Source organism: Heterodontus francisci, chromosome 17 (genome assembly GCF_036365525.1).
Source record: "Heterodontus francisci isolate sHetFra1 chromosome 17, sHetFra1.hap1, whole genome shotgun sequence".
NCBI lineage: Eukaryota > Metazoa > Chordata > Chondrichthyes > Heterodontiformes > Heterodontidae > Heterodontus > Heterodontus francisci.
The window spans coordinates 19,059,388-19,081,701 of NC_090387.1; the positions used below are offsets into that span (position 1 = coordinate 19,059,388).

The following is a 22,314-nucleotide window of genomic DNA, read 5'->3' on the forward strand; positions in this document are numbered from 1 at the left end:
CAGCAAGCTTCCACAAACTAATGTGATAATGGCCTGATAATCTGTTTTTGTGATATTGTTTAAGGGATAAATATTGGCGAGGACACCAGGGACCACTCCCCTACTCTTCCTCAAAATATTGCCAACAGATCTTTTACATCTACCCAATCCAAGCAAGCCTTGGGCCTCAGTTCAATATCTCACCCGAAAGATTGTACCTTGGACAGTGCAGCACCTCTACAGTACTGCCTTGGAGTGTCAGCCATGTTTGTGCTCAAGTCCTGGGGTGGGACTTGAACCCAGAACCTTATGATTTAGTGGTGAGAGTGCGACCAACTGAGCCACAGCTGACATGAGAAGTGGAGCTATAGTGCAGTTTCATCTTTTTTTTACTCCCCACCTACTGTGATCTGAAATGCACTGCCTGAAAAGCCATTGGAAGCAGATTCAGTAGCAAATTTCAGAAGGGAATTGGATACGTAATTAAAAAGGAAAGATTTGCAGGGGCATGGGGTAAAGAGCAAGGGGAGTGGGACTAATTGGTGGCTTTTTAAGGAGAACTGGCACAGGCATAATAGTCCACTGGTCTCATACAGTGTTGTATGATTCTATGTTTATTCGTTAACGATTATCTGTCTTTTCTACATTTAAGAGGAAACTAGATAAGCACTTGAGGGTTAAGGGAACAGAGGGTTATGCTGATAGAGTTAGGTGAGGAAGGCTGGGAAGAGGCTCAGATGGAGTATAAATGCCAGATTGGACTGATTGGGCCAAATAGCCTGTCCAAATAGTGCTGTAGTATGTAATTTATTTCTTGCAAACAAAAAATTGACTGGTGATTCCACGATCCAGTGGCCCTAACAGACAAAAAGCTCACATTTCTACAGTGCCTATCACAACCTCAGGATTTCCTAAAGTGCTTTACACCCAGTGAAGTTTTTTTTTTGAAGTGTAGCCACTGCTGTGATATAGGGACCGCAGCAGCCAATTTGTGCACAGCAAGCTCCCACAGGCAGTTGTGATGTAGGAAGCATGGCAGAAGACCATCACTTTGTCAAAGGCTATCTCAACAGTCACTCTCCCATAGTCAAATCCACTACTCGAATTTACAGAGATATCCTAACTTCTCTGGACACAGTTCAAAGAGTTATTTTACCCTGTCCAATTCCACAGCCTGTTGACAAGCACACTTTCTACTCAGCTAACCTTCCCAATTCATGCTGGCATTCTTCTTACTCTCTCATTCTTAATTTAACCTGACTCTCTTCTCTCCCCTCAAAAGCTATTCAATATGGTGCTCTTTCCACCCCTACCCCCTCATTTCAAGTTGGACCACTGTTCAGTTCTTAATTAATACTTGTGTTCTTTCCCCCCTTTCACTCTATATTAATGCTGGCACTCTCCTTCCTCCAAGCACTGGTCCTCAATTTCTCCCCCTTCCCTTCCTCCAGATTTCTGCCCTGTCCCCTTTGCCCCCCCCCCCCTTCCCTTTCATATCCCCCTTCCCGCTCCCCTTCCTTTCTGCTGAATTTCACTCCCACCCACATCCTACGTTTCCTTGAATTAATTCCAGAGTCTGTGTGTTATAAGCAGGAACTCATTTCTCATGAGGTTTCCCACCTACGGTGTGCAGTAGCCAGAATCACTGCTCCAGCAGGACATGCGTGGGAGTATCACTGAGGGGTTTGGTTGTCGCTGATTTCCTCTGTAGATGGTTGGAATGTATGATCCTACTGAGAGGCAACAGTGCACTTAGAAAGGCTTCAGTCAATCCACGATTATTAATTCAACTGTTGAGACTAGATATGACACTGATACGCAGTATAAACAAGGTTAACAGAAACAGTCGTGTTAAGATACTTTGCTACACACGTCGGTGCCCACAAAGTTTCTCACGTCTGGTTAATGTCAGTAGGGTTGCCAATTCCTGGAGGAATGTATTCCAGGAGGTTTTCTCACATGACCTCCTGCCTCCAACTGCCCCGCCTCCACACTCCTACCATTGGTCACCTAACACATCAATCATCACGGTGCACTGCTTCCCCACCACCCCCCCAAATTGGAAAGCTAACGGGCTCTTAATTACCCGCTTTCATGATGCTTGACTAGCAGAACAGCTTTTTTCCCTTCACCTCCAATATTTATAGAACCAATAAATAAGAATTTTCAAAGAAAACAAAAAAAAGCCTAATTTTTTGAAATCTCCATATGATTTTACTCCCAGTGCACTTGTAGCAATGTCCTGGAGATTAATCTTTAATTACTGGAGTGTCTAGGACAGTTCTGGAGGATCGGGAATCCTAATGTCCTTTCCAAGAGACCGATGCAGAAATGGCCTGCCAAGCATAAAGCAACTTGCTTTTTTTGTGAGGTTTTAAGATGTGGTATATTTAAAAAAAAGCAGAATATGTTTCTCGTTAATGGCCTTGTCTTTGGATTAATGGGACATGCTGCTTCCTTGCAGTACCTTATTCACAGACCAGGGACAAAGCAGAAGGTAAATAAAAACATCCTTTTTTAATACTTGAATTAGATCATTTTAAATAAAGTATATAAAAAGTGGAAGTCTCTCATCACATTTGTGCTCTTGCTGAAGTAACAGAAATCAGTTTGAATTGAATGAAGCTGCAGAGATACAGCTGATTGGTGTGTGTATTGGGTACAATAATGCTCCTGAGATCACTTAGTGACCCTTACCACTGAAGAAAAGCCAACATGTCCATGACTGCCTGGAGTCAATACCAGCAAACAAACATTGGAGGGTATGGTGGGGAAAAAAGGTCCAACCAAAATGTCAAATAGTCAAGAAGGCATATAAGCTGGAATACCTGTACATCTACAGGGAGGTGTTCAAAATAGAGCTTTGTGGGAAAGGGTATTTTATTTGGTTTCTGTGTTTCTAACCTACATGCGATCGCTTGGTTCGTCGGCTCCTGGGTCTGTCCATGGTTGCCTTTCACCAGGTTTAGGATGTGTGTGATTGATGAGAGGAGCGGGTCCCTCCCGTCACTTGCCTTTTCCTCAAAGGACTTGTGTGTGTACTCAGGTGGCCCCAGAGCAGGATCACAAAGCACCCACCAGTTCCCTTCAAGCATTTCACAACTGGGCACCGCAGGACATTCTCTGTGAGCTTGGAAACTGAAACAGCGTCATATTTTAATTAAGCACATTGTTACGACCAGGTGAGAAAGTGGACTAGGGGTTCCCTTTCAGCCTTCACTTGGTCTTACTGTAACAGGGTTTAGTTGTAAACACACTGTGTTTAAGCTCCCCCTTTGGTGAATCCTTGTTCACCACTTTCCAATTATAAGGCAAAGAAATTAGCACAAACAGGCTTTCTTAGGTTTAAAGAAGAAAGGTGAAATTTATTAAAACTAAAACTCTAATTCAGTTAACGCCTACAGACACTAGCCGTGCCCCATGCTAGCATGCATACACGATACGCGTATGAAAATAGAGACAGAAAAGAGCAGAAGAAAAATAAAGTGGCGAGGTTTGAGACAATCTCTGAAGAGGGTTTTTTTGTACTGTGCTTCGAGCTCATTGTAGTTATTCATTGTAGGTAGATCTTGCTTTTCATTGGGGCCCAGTATTCTTCTTAAACCTTGTTCACTGTAGGAGACTTTTCTCTCTTGGGATTCCTGTATTTTCAATGGGTCTTGGAGTTCCATGAGAAAGAGATGGGAGCCGACAGGAGAGGCTGCGGCGAGCCAGCCAGGAGAGGTCTTTTCAGTGCAGGGGCAAACAGCTTTCTGCCAGTTCAAAACTCTGTGGCAAGTTCAAATTCAAAAAACTCAGGTCGCCCAGCAGGTTAGTCATGTGACTAGTGGGTGTGACCATGTCCGCTTGTGTATCTGGCCATCTTAGCAGTCAACCTGAAATGCGAGCTCCTCCACCTTCAACGTCTGGTAATCAAAAGTCCATTGTGGATTAAATTGGAGCAGGGAATGGTCTTTGTCCCTTCTAAGCACTGTCTATAAATATGCAAATATCTTTCCAGTCAAGGGTCTGGTGTTTCTTTAAAAAAACAAGTTCTTTCTTTACTCCAGTAACAGTTTAAAATCAATGTGGCAAAATTAATCTGCCTCATTCTTGGCAGGTGGGGGCCTGCATGACAACATCCTTCCAGTTTGTCCTGAATTGATTGCTTTGGTGGTATTCTTTGTGTAGAAGTGGGTATTTGTCAGGAACTGTCATCATTTTGTGGCATTGGGGGAAGGAACCTGATGTAATTTTATTGGTTCGAACACAATAGACAAGGCAATTCATATGTCTTGACTCAACAGCATTAAGGAGTAGTACATGGGCACGCAACATCTGGTTGGATGGTTTAGCTGCCATCGTGCCAATATGACTGTCAAGAGACTTTGAGGTACTGTCCACATGGTCATTGTGAACCAAGGTAGAATTGTTCAGTCTTTCTGGCCATCTGGTGTGGCGATGAGATGTCCATGATGATATTGATCTGTAAATAGAGGGGTCAGTGAGGGAAGTCACGCATTCAAAAATTCATTCTACGCAAACATGTGAGAGATAATGGGCTGAATTTTCGCCTCGGGGTCAGGAAACAGGAGCCGGGACTGTTTCCGGTTCCCAAACCCACCTGTAGTGGGGGGTGTTGGGGGGGGTGAAGCAGTCTGACCTGGAATTTTGACCGGGGCGCCCCCTTAATTGGCATGGAGATAGGTTCCCTGCCCCGTTAAGGCCGGTGGGCGGGCTTTAGAAGCTGGAGGTCTTCCAGCTTCAGAGAAGCACCCAGCTGCAGTTCAAGGTAAGTAACAGGGAGGGCACTTCAACAACAAGGTGTCCTCTCAGCCACCTTTTAAAAAACTTTAATTAAAAAATACAAATAACAGCCAGCCCACCACTGTCGGTCTAGGGGTGGGGGGAGCCCCTCTACAGTGTGGTCTTTGGCTGCACCCCTACCCATGCAGGCAGGGAGGGCCTATAGGCCTGCCTGGAGCACTGGAACCCCAGCCTGCCACTGGGAACCCACCTGTAGGTAGTTAATCTGCCTCCACGTCGCATTGGGAAACTGGAGGCTGACTGGAAACTCCGAGTCGGCCTCCTTAATCCCTAGTTAACAAGGCTGTTAATGAGCCTCATTCCCTCCCCACCTCACGGGGGCAGGCGCCTTCCCAAAATGGCCAATGTCAGGAATGGGGTTGGGAAGGCGGCACGCTGGCTGGCCTCAGAATTTACGAGCCCTGTCTGCCTCTGTTTTTAACGTCGGCAGGACCTGAAAATTCAGTCCAATATGTCAGCTTTTCCCAATCACTGTCTCTACTTACCTGAGCTAGTGCAAGTCTGCCAACAGTGAGCCGAGTGCCTTTGGAGCTGTTGATTAAAAATCCAGTGTAATAGACAGCTGAAAGTGCTATTTGTAGCTGGGTTATCAGTGATGTACGAATTCTACTCCTTATTACCCTGAATCTGGCTCCCATGGCACTTTGGAGATGCAGAACCCACTTACTGGTTTATTAAAAATCGAATGATCATCTGCTGCAAGTCTCTATAAGGGCCCTTTTGAATTGCAGAGTGATTTATTTTAGCCAATTACTGGTGCGCAGTTCTTTTTAGGGACCAAGCACAATTGATTGGAACCTATTGAAAACAAATTAGGTGTCACTTACACGTGGGAACCTGTTTATCATTTCCAGAGAGATGCTGTAACGATCTGTAAAATGCAGCGCAAATATAATATTGTTTTAATTTAAAGCAAGTAGCAACAGGCTTGCTCCCAAAACCTCAGCAGGCCCACGCATAAATATATATATTATATAGAGCTTTGATTGTGGCAAGTAAATTAATTAAGTATTGCAGTGACCCAAACTGTAATTGTGAACCTTTGTGTGGCACAGCACATTTAACTTCAAGTGCCTGTCTTCTGATTAGCTTTAAACTCAGGTGTAAGTGTCACGCAGCAGAATGATCTCTATTGTACAAATCATTACTGGTAACAAACCTTATGATTAGCAAATGTTCAGTATTTGCAGAATGCATTGCAGAGCTAGTGAAACAGGCTCAGCTGCTTTGGATGGCAACGGATTGTTGGTGTATTGGCTATGGTTTAATAAAAGATGAGAAGAGGGATTAAGGACAAAGCTGTGCTTTATATAATTAAGACTCTGGGCACCTACTTGATAGGCCATCTGACATCTCTACAACAAATTGATTTGACATATTATCAGTGCAAATGAGAACAAGGAGAAGACAAATACACATTACTCACCAGTGATTGGGAGATGCTCCACCCATCGATCAGGCAAGGACGTAACAAAGAAAGAACTTGTATTTATATAGCGCCTCTCACGACCTCAGGATGTCCCAAAACATTTTACTGCCAATTAAGTATTTTTGTAATTTTAATATAGAAAATGTACAAATTTGCACAGCAAGATCCCACAAGCATCATTTTGATAATGACCAGATCATCTGCTTTAGTGACATTGGTTGAAGGTTACCATAGGATTTTTTTACCTGCGAGGGCAGCCAGGGAGTCATGGTTTAACAACTCATCTGACAATACAGCATGCCCTCAGTACTGCACTAGAGACTGGAGTGTCAGCCTAGAATTTAGTCTCTGGAGTGGAACTTGAACCCACAAACTCCTGACTCAGAGGCTCTAATACGAAACAAAATTCATCATCACATCACGAATTGAAAAGTTGAGCCGAACATGCAAACATACGAATTAGGAGCAAGAGTAGACCACTCGGCCCCTCGAACCTGCTCTGTCATTCAATAAGATCGTGGCTGATCTGATTGTAACCTCAACTCCACGTTCCTGACTACCCCCAATAACCTTTCACCCCCTTGCTTATCAAGAATCTATCTACCTCAGCCTTAAAAATATTCAAATACTCTGCTTCCACCGCCTTTTGAGGAAGAGTTCCAAAGACTCACAACTGTCTGAAAGAAAGAATGTCTGCTCATCTCTCTCTTAAATGGGCAACCCCTTATTTTTAAACATTGACCCCTAGTTCTAGATTCTCCGACAAGACGAAACATCCTTTCCACATCCACCCTGTCAAGACCCCTCAGAATCTTCAGAATCTTATATGTTTCAAGAAATTTATTTTTAACCTGTCTGATGGTGGAGTTGGGAGAAATACTGCTGAGGCAATTTTTTTCGAATCTTTATTAAAAGCAGACTTCCTGATCCCTTTGTGACATCCTTATTTTGATGCGTCAGAAGGATGAAAGGTGAGCAGTGCGAGCTCATTGCAAACTATGTGAGATGGGTCTGTTTAGAAAGGTGGCAGGAGGCTTCCACAATGCGACCCATGCATCTTCCTCTATGATTAGGGGCAGCTGACACAAATTGGGAGTAGACAACAGAGGGACTGTGCTACAATAGGGTTAAATGTGCTTGTCCTGGTGACATATTTGGTTGGTTTGGGTGTCTGGACAGAGGATCAATAAAGCAGCTATTTCTCCCAACCCCTGAACTATATATCAAATGAAAGTGTGAAATTTTTATACACAGTTATCCATCTACTTGTGTGGCATCTGAGCTTGCACTTCTCACAGTGCTCATGTTAATTATGGCACAGACACATCTTTTTCTCTGTGTGTCTCACTCATTATCTGTCTATATCTGCTTCTTGCTTTGTCTTTCTTAGTCCTGGTCATTATCTCATTTTCCATGCTGCTGTTCTTTCCTTTGTGACTATCTGTGTGTGTGTCTCTCTCAGCAACTTCTCTATCCTTGTCACTCTATCTGTCTCTGTTTTGCTCTCTTTGTCCCTTTCTATATTTCTGTTGTGCCCTTTCTCTCTCCCCTTTCCCTTTGCTTTCTCCGACTAAGCCTCAATATCTTTTTCCATCTTTTCTCTCTTCCCCTTTCCTTATCCTTTCCTCATCTCCCTCTGCATTTTTCTTTCTGAATCTCTCTGTATGCATCATTCCTTTGCTCAGTGCTTTGCCTGCATCTGTGACTTTGTCTTCACATGCCACTTTTTTTTTTACTCTTCCTCCTCAGAGTTAATACACCCAGTAGTTTTAATTGTATTCCTACTTGAGATTTTCTTCGAAGGGTTTTTTTTATATTGATACATTCATTAAACAGTCATTAGTGTCAATAAGGCAGGTTGTATTGTATTGCCCTGGGCCCCCTGAAACAAAGGTGCCGGCGAGTTATTCCTCAGAACAGCAGTCGCACGAATCGCAGATGGTTTTCCCGACAGCAGATGACAGCATCCAATTCTGAGATGGATTGATTCAATTCAGCGTAAATTCTCCAGGATTGTATGACGTATGGCTCTCCATTGGTGTTGTGCTGAATCTGGCTCTGTAGGTTTGTGTTTAGGATATTAATAGTGAAGCATACTGCGGCAAATAATGCTGTTAGCATAGATGGTTATGCTTGTAGGAAAAGTTAGCAGTAGGACTTCTAACATCTGACTTCTAATCACCTCCTGACTCCCCAAAGCCTGTCCACCAACTACAAAGCACAAGTCAGGAGTGCGATGAAATACTCTGCACTTGCTTGGATGGGTGCAACTCCAACAACACTCAGGAAGCTCGACACCATCCAGGACAAAGCAGCCCGCATGATTGTCACCTCATCCACAAACATTCACTCCCTCCACCACTGATGCACAATGGCAGCAGTGTGTACCATATACTCGATGCATTGCAGCAGCTCACCAAGGCTCCTTCGACAGCACCCTCCAAACCCACGATCTCTACCACCTAGAAGGACAAGGGCAGCAGATGCATGGGAACACCACCACCTGCAAGTCCCCCTCCAAGCCACACACCATCCTGACTTGGAACTATATCACCATTCCTTCACTGTGGATGGGTCAAAATCCTGGAACTCCCTTCCTAACAGCACTGATGGTGTACCAACACCATATGCACTGCAGCAGTTCAAGAAGGCAGCTCACCACCATCTTCTCAAGGACAATCAGGGATGGGCTACAAATGCTGGCCTAGCAAGCAACGCCCACATCCCAGGAACAAATAAAAAAAAACAGCAGCAACACTTCAAATGTACTTCAATGGCTGTAAAGACCTTCGGGATGTCCTGAGGACATGAAAGGTGCTATAGAAATGCAATTATTTGTTTCCAAAAGTAACGAAAAGCTAGGTGCATGGAGAAATAGTTCTAGCTGGTATAAAGCTACAGGCATAAAGAAATAACTTTGGGATGCCCCAAAGTGTTTCACAGCCAATTAAAGACTTTTGAAATGCAGTCACTGTTGTAATGTAGGTAAATGTAGCAGCCCACCTGCACACAGCAAGATCCCACAGACAGCAGTGACTGCATTTCAAAAGTCTTTAATTGACCAGATAGTCTGTTTTTGGTGGTGGTGGTGGTTGAGGGATAAATGTTGGCCAGCATACTGGGAGAACTGCCCTGCTCTTGATCAAATAGTGCAATGAGATCTATTACATCCACCTGAGAGGGCAGATGTGAGCCTCAGTTTAATATCTCATCCAAAAGGCAGAAGGAGCTGCACATCAATTTTATTGCACACAATTTCTGTGATAGGCTTTCAAAGTAATGTACATTTGAAATGCAGCAGTCAATTTACACACAGCAAGCTCCCACAGACAACAACGACCAGATAATCTGATTTAGTGATTTTGATATGGGATAAATATTGACCAGGACACCAGGGAGAACTCCCCTGCTCTTCTTCAAAATCGCGCCGTGGGATCTTTTAAGTCCACCTGAGAGCGCAGACGGTCCTCCGTTTGTCTCATCCAAAGACAGTGCAGCATACCCTCTGCACAGCACTGGAAGGTGAACTGAGGTTTTTGTGCTTAGGCTTTGTAGGAGGGCCTGAACCCACAACCTTCTAACTCAAAAGGCAGGAGTGCTACCCCCTGAAACATGACTCATGCCCTCGAGTTCATTTTGTGCAGTGGAGTCATGGACACAAGAATTAGATGTGTACTGGCCAAGCCCATTTTGCTTGGGGAATCTTGCAGCATTGGGATAACAGACAGACTTTTTCAGCCTGTCAATCTGGGTTCAATTGAATCCAGATTGCACTTGTAAAACAGTGTTCTAATCAAGAGCATCAAGCCAGACTGTTCTCAGACATTCTCGTTTAATTTTAATCCAGATTTAGGGGAATGACCTCTGTCACTCCCCTCCACCCTTGACCTCCATATCCCAGTTGGAGGCTGCTGGGGGAGGTGGTTACAGTGGGACGGAGGAAAGAAAAACATTCGGGAACTGATACATCATGACGCAGTTGTGCACCGGGATGCTCGCAGCTGCGGGAAAAGGGACCAAGTTTACTCTGTCTTCATATGGGTCAAAATCATCATGGGGTCAGGAACATGACACTTGACACCACAATGCCGCTTATTTCTAGGAGTGCATCCAAAGTTGTGCTTCTTAGGAGAGGAGCTTGCAACTGTTTTCAGTGATGAGGCACTCCTACTCATGGAAACTCAGTCAGGGCAGTTACGGAAATGGGAGTGTTGCCATAATCTGGTGGGACAACCCAGGATACTCTGAACTTATGGCTCTTATTATAACATCAGGGAGCAGGCTATGAGTGCAGAGTTGAGGAGAGTGTGGTGGGGCGGGGGGCGGATAGTGAGGTGGGAAGAAGAGTGGAAACAGACATTTGATGCCATTTACACTCCAGTGAAGTAAAAGCACCGTTAGTACCTCCTGTAAACGGGGCTATTGTAAACACTTACAACTGACTTCAGTGAGGAGTAACATCAGTACCACACAGAGCAACACAACCGACTGTGAATAAAACACAGCATAATACAGCTTCAAAGTAACTCTGTGTCTCACTTTTACTTCAGACATTTAAAATTTTAGACAAGTGGCTGATTTATTGTCTTTCATCTTCTGCTCTGAGTAGCTGTGAGAGCTACTTTTTCTACACATCAATTACAGCTCTGTAATAAATCAGGCCACTTATACACAGCTATTAGAGGCCACTTCGATATCAAAGCCTAGGTATCAAATATGAATTGGAAAAATGTGTTATATTGGCTTTGAGAGCATTAGAACTGCACCATAAACACAAAAGATACCATTAAAAACAGTTTAATTATATGTACACTTCAAAAAAATTCTTTTGTGATTGGAGCATAACTATGTGTCTCTGTTGATAATTTTTGTTCCAAAGCTATCTCTTCAGCCCTGATTTAAATGTTAGCTCAGGTGATGGTGTACAGGCTCCTGTACAGCTGCATTCTGTTTAATTGGAGCTCTAGATAAAAAGAAAGACCCTCATTTATAAAACACCTTTCATGACCTCAGGATGTCCCAAAGTGCTTTACAGCCAATGAAGTACTTTTTCAAGTGCAATCACCCTTATAATGTAGGGAAATGTGATGGCCAATTGCACAAAGCAAGGTCCCATAAACAACGATAAGATAAATGATCAGAGATATTCTTTTTTTTATATCTGTTGTTGGTTGAGGGATATATATTGGCCAGGATGTTGTGGAGAACTCCCTTGCTCTTCTACAAAATAGTGTCATCAGATCTTTTGCAGCCACCTGAGAAGTTAAACTGAAGTCTTGGTTTAACTGCACGGAGGTGTCTGTCTAGATAGTTGTGCTCATAGCTGTTCTGTACCTCATCAGTATTTATCTGCCTTTGCTTCATATCCTTTGATACCCTTACCTACAGAAATATATCAATCTCAGTCTTGAAAATTCACTTGACTGCCAGAATCCACAGTCTTTTGGGGGAAGAGAGGGTCCTTTTTTATTTCCATTTTGTGTAAAGAAAAGTGCTTCGTGATTTCACTTCTATATATCTTGGCTTTTTCTTCCAGGAATATTCCAAAACTGAGGAATTGGAAATCCTGTCAGCCAAATTAATTTGTTAATCGTGGAAGAGACTATCCGATGCACTATTACTTCAGTTCTTTATTTGTTTTAACCTTCAGTATCTTTCATGTATTCTCTGATGCTTAAGGCAGTTTCAGGATGTTGGCAGAAATTTTGAGACTCTTGAGACGGTTGGATAGGCAAAAGTGACTAAGCAGATGGCTTGAAGTCCACCTGTAGCTCAGGGCAATGAAACGTAATGGATCTTCCTACATTGGTCTCATTTTAAAAATCGCATGCACGTTGAATGGGTAACAAGACTCCGGGAAGCTGGTAAAGTAGCGAGTGGCTTTTATTAATTAGCTGTTCTACATCATTGCCACTTGCTTTTTTCTGGAGGGAAGAATGTAATTTAGCAGTGAAAGATGCTTGGCAAGCAGTACTGTAAGAGTGCCTTTGACTGGAGGAGTATCAAGGATAAGTGGCTCCTACTTAAATAAATGTGTATGAAATACAGCACTTGTATTGTCTGGCCTTTCGTCTATTCTCATGGCACTCTCACCTGTCCTAAGGAGAGACTGTGGTCTCAGCTACCACCCATTCACAGGCAGTGGCTGCTAAATCTATTCTAATCTCTCCTCCCTCATCTGTTATTTTCTTCATGTGTCTTCCAAGGTTATTCCAGGATTGCATGAGATCAGGCTGACTATATGCAGAGTTGCTTCACGCTGGCTGATATGTTCTATTGAATCCCAGCAGCCTGCGCCTTAAAGCAATGTAATCGCCATATGGGACTATTTTGGGCGGGCTGCATAAAAGCTGCTCAGAGTGTGACAAGATAGCCAATAGAGCAAGTTGGTGCTGTAGCAGATGCTGCCATTTCTGACACTCTGTTTATTCATTGTCTTCCTTTTGAATGTAAAAATGCTGCTTGCAATTGACGGCATGGTGATGACATCATTAGTTACATTACTGCATATACTTGCATCTGCAAACTTAATAAAACTCTGTATGCGACGACAGTGCTCCTTTAAATGTTAGTTTGCATAAATCCAGAGAGCAGCGAGTAAACCAAATACAAATAAATGAGCCTCTGTTTAGCCTGAGAATCTGCACATATTTAAAATCCTCTCTTGTGGAAGGCAGCATCAGAATTGAAATTGGATTGTATTTAACTGTCGTATAGATTCAGATTTTCATTGTTAACTTCATACTCCATTGTTAAGTTATTACAGAGCTCCTGACCATTCGAGAGTGAGGTATGCTTGTGTCAGGCACAACTCTGTGTAAAAAATCTACCATCTCTGCACAAGTAAGCCGATTGACTGATGGGTTTGTGCATAAATACAGCACACTGTATGGGGCTGGGCCATGCTGAGTTAGCTGAGAAGCCTCTTCCATTTGCCTCACTCCCTATAGCTCAGCCTTGCACTGGGGTGCGACAGGTGGGAGAGGAATTTTTTTGGGGGCACACTGGGCTCTACCTTTATACCTGCCTCACAGACAAAAATTGTGGGCGAACGACAGAAACAATAATTTGTATTTCTAATTGGGCATTGATTCATTGGAGCTATAATGAAGCGGGTCCAAAAACTAAGGCACAGAGGCGGGTTTTAAGGAGCGTCTTAAAGAAAGTATTGCAGGGGTTTGAGAAGGAATCTCAGAGCAAGGGCTTACACTGCTTGGCAAAAGTGGGGTGTTTGTATCAAAGTTCTATTAATGGATGTCAAATACCTAGTAGTTGAAGGTAATAGGGTGAACAGGTGTTGGGTGTTGATTAGTTAATTGTACTCAAATGTGTGTCTTTAAGGAGTCAGCCAGCACTGGCTGTGTGTTGTTAGAAGTGGAGAAGTAAGCTCTGTGATTAGCAATAAACAGTCTCCACCAAAGCATCCTAGTCTCAGTGTCCTCTTCACAAACAGGCTTGGAAGTTTCTCTAACACTGCAAGGGGGGGGGGGGCAGTGTTGAGATGCACAAAAGGAACAGAGACTTTGGAGGTGGGTTTGCAGGGCTGGAGAGGGTTACAGAGATAGGGAAGGTAGGGCCATGGAGGGATTTAAACACAAGGATGAGAATTTTAAGAGCAAATGGCTGGAGCTCTGGTTCAGCCTGGAAGGTTGGCTGGGATGGGCGCAATAGAATTGGTGGCAAAAAGTACAGAGATTGTATGGAGCAATGAAGACATTGGCTCCAGTCTTACCAGTGTTTATCTGGAGGAGATTGCAACTCCTGCAAGATAATGTTGGACAAGCAGTCTGTGACAACACAGAGGCAGCGCAAGGGGTCGAGACAGGTGGTGGAGAGACAGTGCAGGGTGTTGTCGGCCTATATGTAGAAGCTGATGGCCCTACACCAGGGCATCATGTAGATGAGGAAGAGGAGGAGGCCATGGATAGAGCCCTGGGTGACTCCAAAGGTAACAGTGCAGGGGTGGGTAGAGCAGCCATTCCTGGTGATGCTCTGGATACAATTGGATTGGTAGGAGTGAATCCAAGCAAGGGCAGTCCCACCAAGGAGTGGTGCTGAAGAAGGATGGTATGGTTGAGCACATAACAAGGAGCGGAGTGGTTGAAAAGTGATAATTTACCACTAAAACTGCCTTTATTACTCCAGTGGCAGAATTATATACCCACATCTTTAGCTACTGCTCTATCAGCTGCACTGATATGTGTAACAGTGTCTTTGCTCTCCTTCACACAGCAACTATTGCCTCAGGTTTTCTTGGGACTCAATAGACCTTCTGCCAAAGACTTTGAGACAGCGACTCTATGTACAATTAACCATAATATTATAATTTCTGCAATTCTCACGCTCATAAGGACTAAAGAAATGAGTGTCCACTGGGTTCCTGTTTTGACATTTGGTTCCAGTTGCAGGTTTACCAGGGATTTCAGTTCACTCAGAACTGAAGCAGACAAGTTGCATATGCTTAGAACTAGAGAGACTGAAGTTGAATAAAGGGTTGTGAATTCCTGTTTGATGTGCTTAAACTGGTAAATGATGATAATTCTAAACATTGATCCATTTAATGAAAATAGTGGAAAATATTGGCAGACTGAGTAAAATTAGCTGCACTTAACAGCTTTTCCTCCTTTTCAAAATGAGACACTTGGAGAGAGATTGTGTGGTAAAACGAAGTGTTGGGCTGCCCACACGTATGACCACCTTTGTCAAGCTGTGCGTAGACCCCTGGTACAAACACCAAGTGTCACTATGTGCTGAGGTTCTATTTCCCGGTTATTGCGAAGGATGGGTCTGGGCATGTTGCCGTGAAGTGCTCCATTCAGTTGGACAGTTCCATACCACCTGTCCCTCATGGAAAAGTTTGTACAGAAAAACATCTTTGACCACAAATCCATCAGGCAGTGGTCTGCACGGAGCATTCTCAAGGCTCTGAGGGAAAAGGAGATGATGGATCCTGTCGGATGATTCCTCATCACCAGAACTTTCAAACAAGCACCAAGGCGTAGCTTGGCTGGCAGTGAGAAGGGCCTTCTCCGTCAAATCCTTCCTACATGCCCGGAGTCTCACCACCTCTGCACACTACCCTCGAGGCGGCGACGGTGAAGAAGAGAGCTTCGTTCATCTCCCTCTGGAATGTGCCTTTGCGAAGCAGATCTGGAAAGAGATCCAGCGGTTTTTATCGAGGTTCATCCTGAGCAGCTCTGTAACCCATGACTCTGTACTCTATGGGCTGTTCCCAGGGCCGTACACCGAGATAAACATCAACTAGTGCTGGAGAACCATCAGCTCGATACACTTTGGTCTGCCCGAAACATGATGTTCTTCCAGTGCAAAGAGTTGTCCACGACCAAGTTTTGCAGACTGGCACATTCCAAGGTCCAGGACTATGTGCTGAGGGACGCACTAAAGCTTGGGCAGCCACCGCAAAGGCTCAATGGGGAAAGGCCACTGTGTAAGGTTCTTCTGCTGGGTTACTCTGGGACATTCATGCCTGCTGGTGGATGCCTAAAATGGGATTTAGGCCTGACAACTAGTCACTAACCTACCCCCTTGCCTGGTTACTGGCTGTGAAATCCAAAATAAGTTCTGGGATAATCATTCCTGAGGATGTTGGCTCTGTGTTTGATCACCCTCCAGTACCTCACTAAAATGACCAATATACCAATAGTCAGTTACATTGGGCATGCCACATTGTCCGCACGCCTGACATAAGGCTCTCAAAAAAAGCTTTCTACTCCGAGCTCCGGCACGGCAAGAGATTACCAGGAGGGCAGTGGAAACGCTGCAAGGATGTTCTTAAAACCTCCCTGGATCAGTGTGCGGATCCAGAATTGGACTATTCAGTCACCTAAGGATCCACAACCCTGGAGTGGAAGAAAGTTATCCTCGTTCCTGAGGGACTGCCTAAGAAGAAGAAGAAGACTTGTCTGAGCTCTATCTGTAGGCTATACCAGTGAGCATCACAGCCAATCCTGCCCTTACCTGATGTACCATATGCATACTCGCTCACACACACACTTGCAGCAGCAGTTTGTGGCCAGTGATCAGGAGCAGGAATCCTGCAACACTCCCTTGTGAGATCAGTTAATCCAGCACAGATGTACAATGATCTGGGACCTCTCTGATCTTTATGGCATATCTCATCACTGAGCAATCGGAGCAGCTGGTGGGATGGTTCTGAAGTCTTTTTTCAGCTGAGCTGAATGATGGTCAGAATCACCTGCCCAGCAAAAAAGGGTAAGCAGCTGGAAAAGATGGCACATTAAGCCCAGCTTGCAGTGTCTAGATATTTGCCTGGAAATTTGCTGCAAATGGAAGTCTGACTGAGCTTAGAAGCAAAAAAAAAAACGCTCCTCGCTTGGCCTGGCAATATATGCGGTCCGCTACACAAACAACTACTCTAACTTTCAGCTTTATCTCCATTCATAGAGGATGTGGTCTTTTCTGAGTATCTTTTGGTTTCTGCTTGGTTTCATTGTCACTTCCTGTTCCTCTCCTCATTCAAGCAACAAAATGCTGCTTTGCAACTAAAACACACTGACAGACACTATTAACATCTCAGCAAACACATCTTCTAGCTGCTGGGGCTATTTATCTCTCCTTCACACAGCGTCGTTATCACATTACCACATTGTTGTTGTGTCCTTGTCATTTTCTTTAGCTGATCTTCTTGATTTTGCATCCCGAATATTACAGCATGGGTCAGTGCATGTCTAGATAGTTATCTCCATTTCTTGCTACATTAAGTCGCCTTGCCTTTGTTTTTCTCATTTCCAACAAAGGAGAAATGTTTTTTTACCACTCTCCCCTGTTTCCCCGGCTAACCCCCACTCCCTGCATGCCACTTGAAAGCAAGACTTGTTCTGAAGTTACATAAGCACTGGCCAGAATCCGATCCTGTCACCTTTCAACAGAAGAAAGAAAGGCTTGCGTTTATATAGCATTTTTAGAAACTCAGGATGTTCCAAAACTCTTTACAGCCAGTGAAGTGTAGCCACTGCTATAACGAAGGAAAAGTAGCAGCCAATTTGCGCACAAGTTCCCACAAACAGCCGTGAGATTGGAGGGGAGCTCCAGACATTATTTGTTTTTTGACATTCATTGGCCTCCCTTGAAAGGAAAAGTTGGAGGAATCAGTGTCCGTTTTTTTCTTAGCTGCCTGTCCCTTCCTCATCCCATCCTTCCTCTGTCAACACTCCCTTCGTCACTTTGCTCTTACCCGTCCTTTCTTTGTCTCCCACCCCTTATTTCTTCCTTCTTTTCTTGATCCCATCTTTTTTCCTCTGTCAGCCCTTCCTTCCTTTTGCACCCTTTCCTTCTAAACAAATCAGTAAGCCTGAGGTTTGGAAGCATTTTAGAATTCTGCAAAGGAGGACCAAGAAAAAGATTAGGAAAGGGAAAATAGAACATGAGAGTAATCTAGCGAGAAACATAAAAAAGGACTGTAAAAGTTTCTGTCAGTATGTAAAAAGAAAAAGATTAGCAAAAATAAATGTGGGTCCATTACAAGTGGAGTTAGGAGAATTTATAATGAGGAATAAGAAAATGGCAGGGAAACTAAACAAATACTTGGTGTCTGTCTGCACAGAGGAAAATACTAAAAACCTCCCAGAAATAATGGTGAATCAAGGGACTAGTGTAAATGAGGAACTGCAAGATATTAATATTAGTTTAAAAAAAGCTAGAGAAATTAATGGGATTTAAAGTATATAAACCCCTGGACTTGATGACTTACATCCCAGAGTGTTGAAAGAAATGGCTGTGGAGATATTAGATGCATTCGTGGTCATCTTTCAAAATTCCATAGACTCTGGAGTGGTTCCTGCAGATTGGAAGGTGGCAAACGCAACCCCACTATTTAAGAAAGGAGGGAGAGAGAAAATGGGGAACTACAGACCTGTTAGCCTAACATCAGTCATAGAGAAAATTCTAGAATCTATAATAAAGGATATGATAACAGGACACTTAGAAAATAATGGTAGGATTTTGCAGAGTCAACATGGATTTATGAAAGGGAAATCATATTTAACAAACGTGTTGGAGTTTTTTTGAGGATGTAAGTAGCAGAATAGATAAAGGGGAACCAGTGGATGTGGTATATTTAGATTTTCAGAAAGGTTTTGATATGGTCCCACACAAGAGGTTAATAAGAAATATTAGAGCACATGGGATTGGAGGTACTATACTGGCATTTATTGAGAACTGGTTAATGGACAGAAAACAGAGAGTAGGAATAAATTGGTCATTTTCAGGTTGGCAGGCTGTGACTAGTGGGGTACTGCAAGGATCAGTGCTTGGGCCCCAGCTATTCACAATCTATACCAATGATATGGTTGTAGGGATTAAATGTAATATTTCCAAGTTTGCAGATGACACAAAACTAGGTGGAAGTGTGAGTTGTGAAGAGGAGGCAAAGACACTTCAAGGGGATTTAGAGAAGCTTAAGCGAGTGGGCAAAAATTTGGCAGATGGAATACAATGTGGAGAAATGTGAGATTATCCATTTTGGTAGGAAAAACAGAAATATAGTGTATTTCTTAAATGGTGAGAAGTTGGGAAGTGTTGAATTTCAAAGGGATTGGGTGTCCTTGTTCATGAGTCACTGAAAGCTAACATGCAGGAAAGCAAGCAGTTAGGAAGGCAAATGGTATGTTGGTCCTCATTACAAGAGGATTTGAGTATAGGAGTAAAGATGTCTTACTGCAATTATATAGAGCCTTTGATGGGACCACACCCGGAATATTGTGTGCAGTTTTGGTCTCCTTACCTAAGGAAAGATATACTTGCCACAGAGGGAGTGCAACAAAGATTCACCAAACTAATTCCTGGGATGGAGGGATTGTCCTATGAGGAAAGATTAAATATCTGGGCCTTTATTCCCTGAAGTTTAGAAGAATGAGAGGTGATCTCTTTCAAACATACAAAATTCTTGCAGGGCTCGACAGGGTAGATGCAGGAAGGATGTTTCTCCTGGCTGGAGAGTCCAGACCAGGGGACACAGTCTTAGAATAAGGGACAGGCCATTTAGGACTGAGATGAGGAAGAATTTCTTCAGTCAGAGGATGGTGAATCTTTGGAATTCTCTGCGCCAGAGTGCTGTGGAAGCTCAACTGTTGAGTATGTTCAAGACTGAGATCGATAGATTTCTACATATTTAAAACATCAAGGGTTATGGGGATAGTGCAGGGAAATGTTGTTGAAGTAGAAGATCAGCCATGATCTCTCATGAATGATGGAGCAGGCTCGAAGGGCTGAATGGCCTACTCCTTCTATTTCTTATGTTCTTCCTCTCTGTGGTGGATTACCTCAATCCCATGTGTTGCTCAGGTTTCAGTCACTGGCTGGCATCGTTCCCTATCAAGATGAGTGAAAAAGCAAACCTCTTGCCTAATCACTCCAGGCTATGGGCCCTTTTGTTATGTGTTTTTAAAAGGTGACATTATCCTTGCTACTAGTCGAGACAGGCCTGAGTTAAATTATTACAATATAGTCCTTTAGTACCACAACACCTAGTGATATATTTCAAATGAACTGTGTAAAGAAACAGCTGTGACTGAAGTACCTGCTGTCTGTCTGTGAAAGACAGTTACATTTACAGGTTGCCTCTTGCTTTGGATTTTGGTTGGATTTCTCTGTGTGTATTTACACTGTAACATTTGTACCATCAGTATCTCTGGAGTGTATGATATGTTAATCTTGCAACTTCCCAACGTATACGTTAGAAGAACATTTGCAGTCTTTTCAACGGAAATGTCACCAACTGAAGCATTCTGCAGTGGTAAAGATTGGAAGCCTGACTCTTCAGAATGATATTTAATTGTAACTTGCTATTTTTGAGGGGAGAAGGGGGTTATGAAGTAAGCCATTGACTTATCAATGGGCTACAGCACTGATCACCGGATGCAGAGCTGGAGGCAGAACATGTGAAGACTGTCAGCTGGATATGTGGCTGAGTAGATGACGAAAACACAGTATCTCCCAGTCTGAGTTCTGGCACGTTTCCTGCTTGTTTTAGCTAAATATCCAGTGATGTCATTTAGGCAGATAATGGGCAACAACAGCGAGACTTTAATATCGAAAGATATCCTGAGGTGCTTTTGCAAGGGTGGAGAGAAAAACAGAAGCAGGTGAGGGTCTGTGTGCTGTGTATATGCGGATCTTTGTGTTCTGTGCATGTGTAGAGGTGTGTCCTTGTCCCTTGTATGTGTGTCCTGTCTTAGGTGCAGCTGAGTACCTGTGTTGTGCATGTATGTGCACAGGTTTGTGCTGATCATTGCCTGAATCTGAGTGGCTTCACTGTGTTTGCCAGGGCTGTTTTCCTGTCAACTTTGTCGATCAACTAGATCAATTTGTTGATGATTCTGATTACTAATGGATTCATTGGTGTTAAAGTACACTGAACTCTGTAACCCTGATGAATGAGGGCATAATGAATCCAGTTAAGCCTCTTCTATCGAGATTGGCGAGCATTACTATCCTTGATATGAATTCCACCACCCATTCATGCTATATGATGTTGGACTTGCAGCCCCTTTAAAACCTAAGCTGAGAGCTCCCATTCCCAGGCACAACTGCCTATAAATAGATCACCAAAGGAAAATGATACTAGTTACAGAAATTCAGGAGGCAAAGATAGATTTCAGTGTTGGGCCTTACAATGTGTCGTCAGGCTTAGTGGGGACATGGGAGGATGGGGGCGGGGCTGCCTTGTATCCAAGCTTTTTATAGCGGATTTGCGAATGGTCCCAATGCTCTGTTACATGGGGGTAGAGAGCTGACGGTGGTGGAGGGGAAACCCATTGTTCTGTTGGGTGGCTGACGGGAACCTGCCAGCTTTTAAAACTTGCTGGTCAGCGATATGCCAATGCAGAGGATCCTGGGCATATTTCAAGGGGCTTTTTACAAAACAAAACTTGAAGTTGTATACTTACATGCAAAATCAAATAGTAAATAGAATTATATGGAATGGACAGCGCAGAAATAGTTTATATGCTCCACACGAGCCTCCTCCCACTAAGCTGATTTAAACATCAGTGGCCTTGCAGTTCCCAAGATATGAAGTCAAATAAAAGTAGCAAAGAATGTATAGCACAGAAACAGGCCATTCGGCCCAACAGGTCTAAGGTAGTGTCGGCTCCGCATGTGTCTCCTTTCACCTCTTCATCTCACTCTATCAACATATCCTTCTATTCTTTTCTCCTTCATGTGTTTATCTAGCTTCCCCTTAAATGCGTCTGTGCTAGTCACCTCAACCATTCCTGGCGATAGCAAGTTATGCTTTCTAATTATATATAATATAAAAGCAAAATACTGCGGATGCTGGAAATCTGAAATAAAAACAAGAAATGCTGGAACCACGCAGCAGGTCTGGCAGCATCTGTGAAAAGAGAAGCAGAGTTAACGTTTCGGGTCAGTGACCCTTCTTCGGAACTGACAAATATTAGAAAAGTCACAGGTTATAAGCAAGTGAGGTGGGGGTGGGGCAAGAGATAACAAAGGAGGTCTAGATTGGACCAGGCCACATAGCTGACCAAAAGGTCACGGAGCAAAGGCAAACAATATGTTAATGGTGTGTTGAAAGACAAAGCATTAGTACAGATTAGGTGTTAATACACTGAATATTGAACAGCAGCAAGTGCAAACGTGAAAAAAACCAGTGGGTAAGCAAACTGAACAAACTAAGATGAAATGAAATAAATGCAAAAAAAGATTGTAAAAAATGTAAAAAAGAATGTAAAAACAAGGAAGAAAAAATAACTAAAAATGAAAGTAAAATGGGGGCTGTCATGCTCTGAAATTATTGAACTCAATGTTCAGTCCGGCAGGCTGTAGTGTGCCTAATCGGTAAATGAGATGCTGTTCCTCGAGCTTGCGTTGATGTTCACTGGAACACTGCAGCAATCCCAGGACAGAGATGTGAGCATGAGAGCAGGGGGGAGTGTTGAAATGGCAAGCAACCGGAAGCTCAGGGTCCTGCTTGTGGACTGAGTGGAGATGTTCCACAAAACGGTCACCCAGTCTGCGCTTGGTCTCCCCAATGTAGAGGAGACCACATTGTGAGCAGCGAATACAGTATAGTACATTGAAAGAAGTACAAGTAAATC

The 22,314-nt window shown here is 43.4% G+C and overlaps 1 protein-coding gene across 7 annotated transcripts in view; it reads left to right on the top strand.

The window, feature by feature from the left end:
- gse1b (Gse1 coiled-coil protein b) overlaps positions 1-22,314 on the top strand; it is a 611,543-nt gene that overhangs the window by 427,920 nt on the left and 161,309 nt on the right. The window contains exon 1 of one of the 7 annotated variants that reach the window (XM_068049114.1): positions 20,303-20,337. The exons of the other annotated variants lie outside the window; for them this stretch is intronic. The gene's annotated coding sequence lies outside the window, so the exon portion shown is untranslated. Of the gene's footprint in view, positions 1-20,302; positions 20,338-22,314 lie in introns of those variants that run through there. 7 annotated transcript variants of the gene reach the window in all.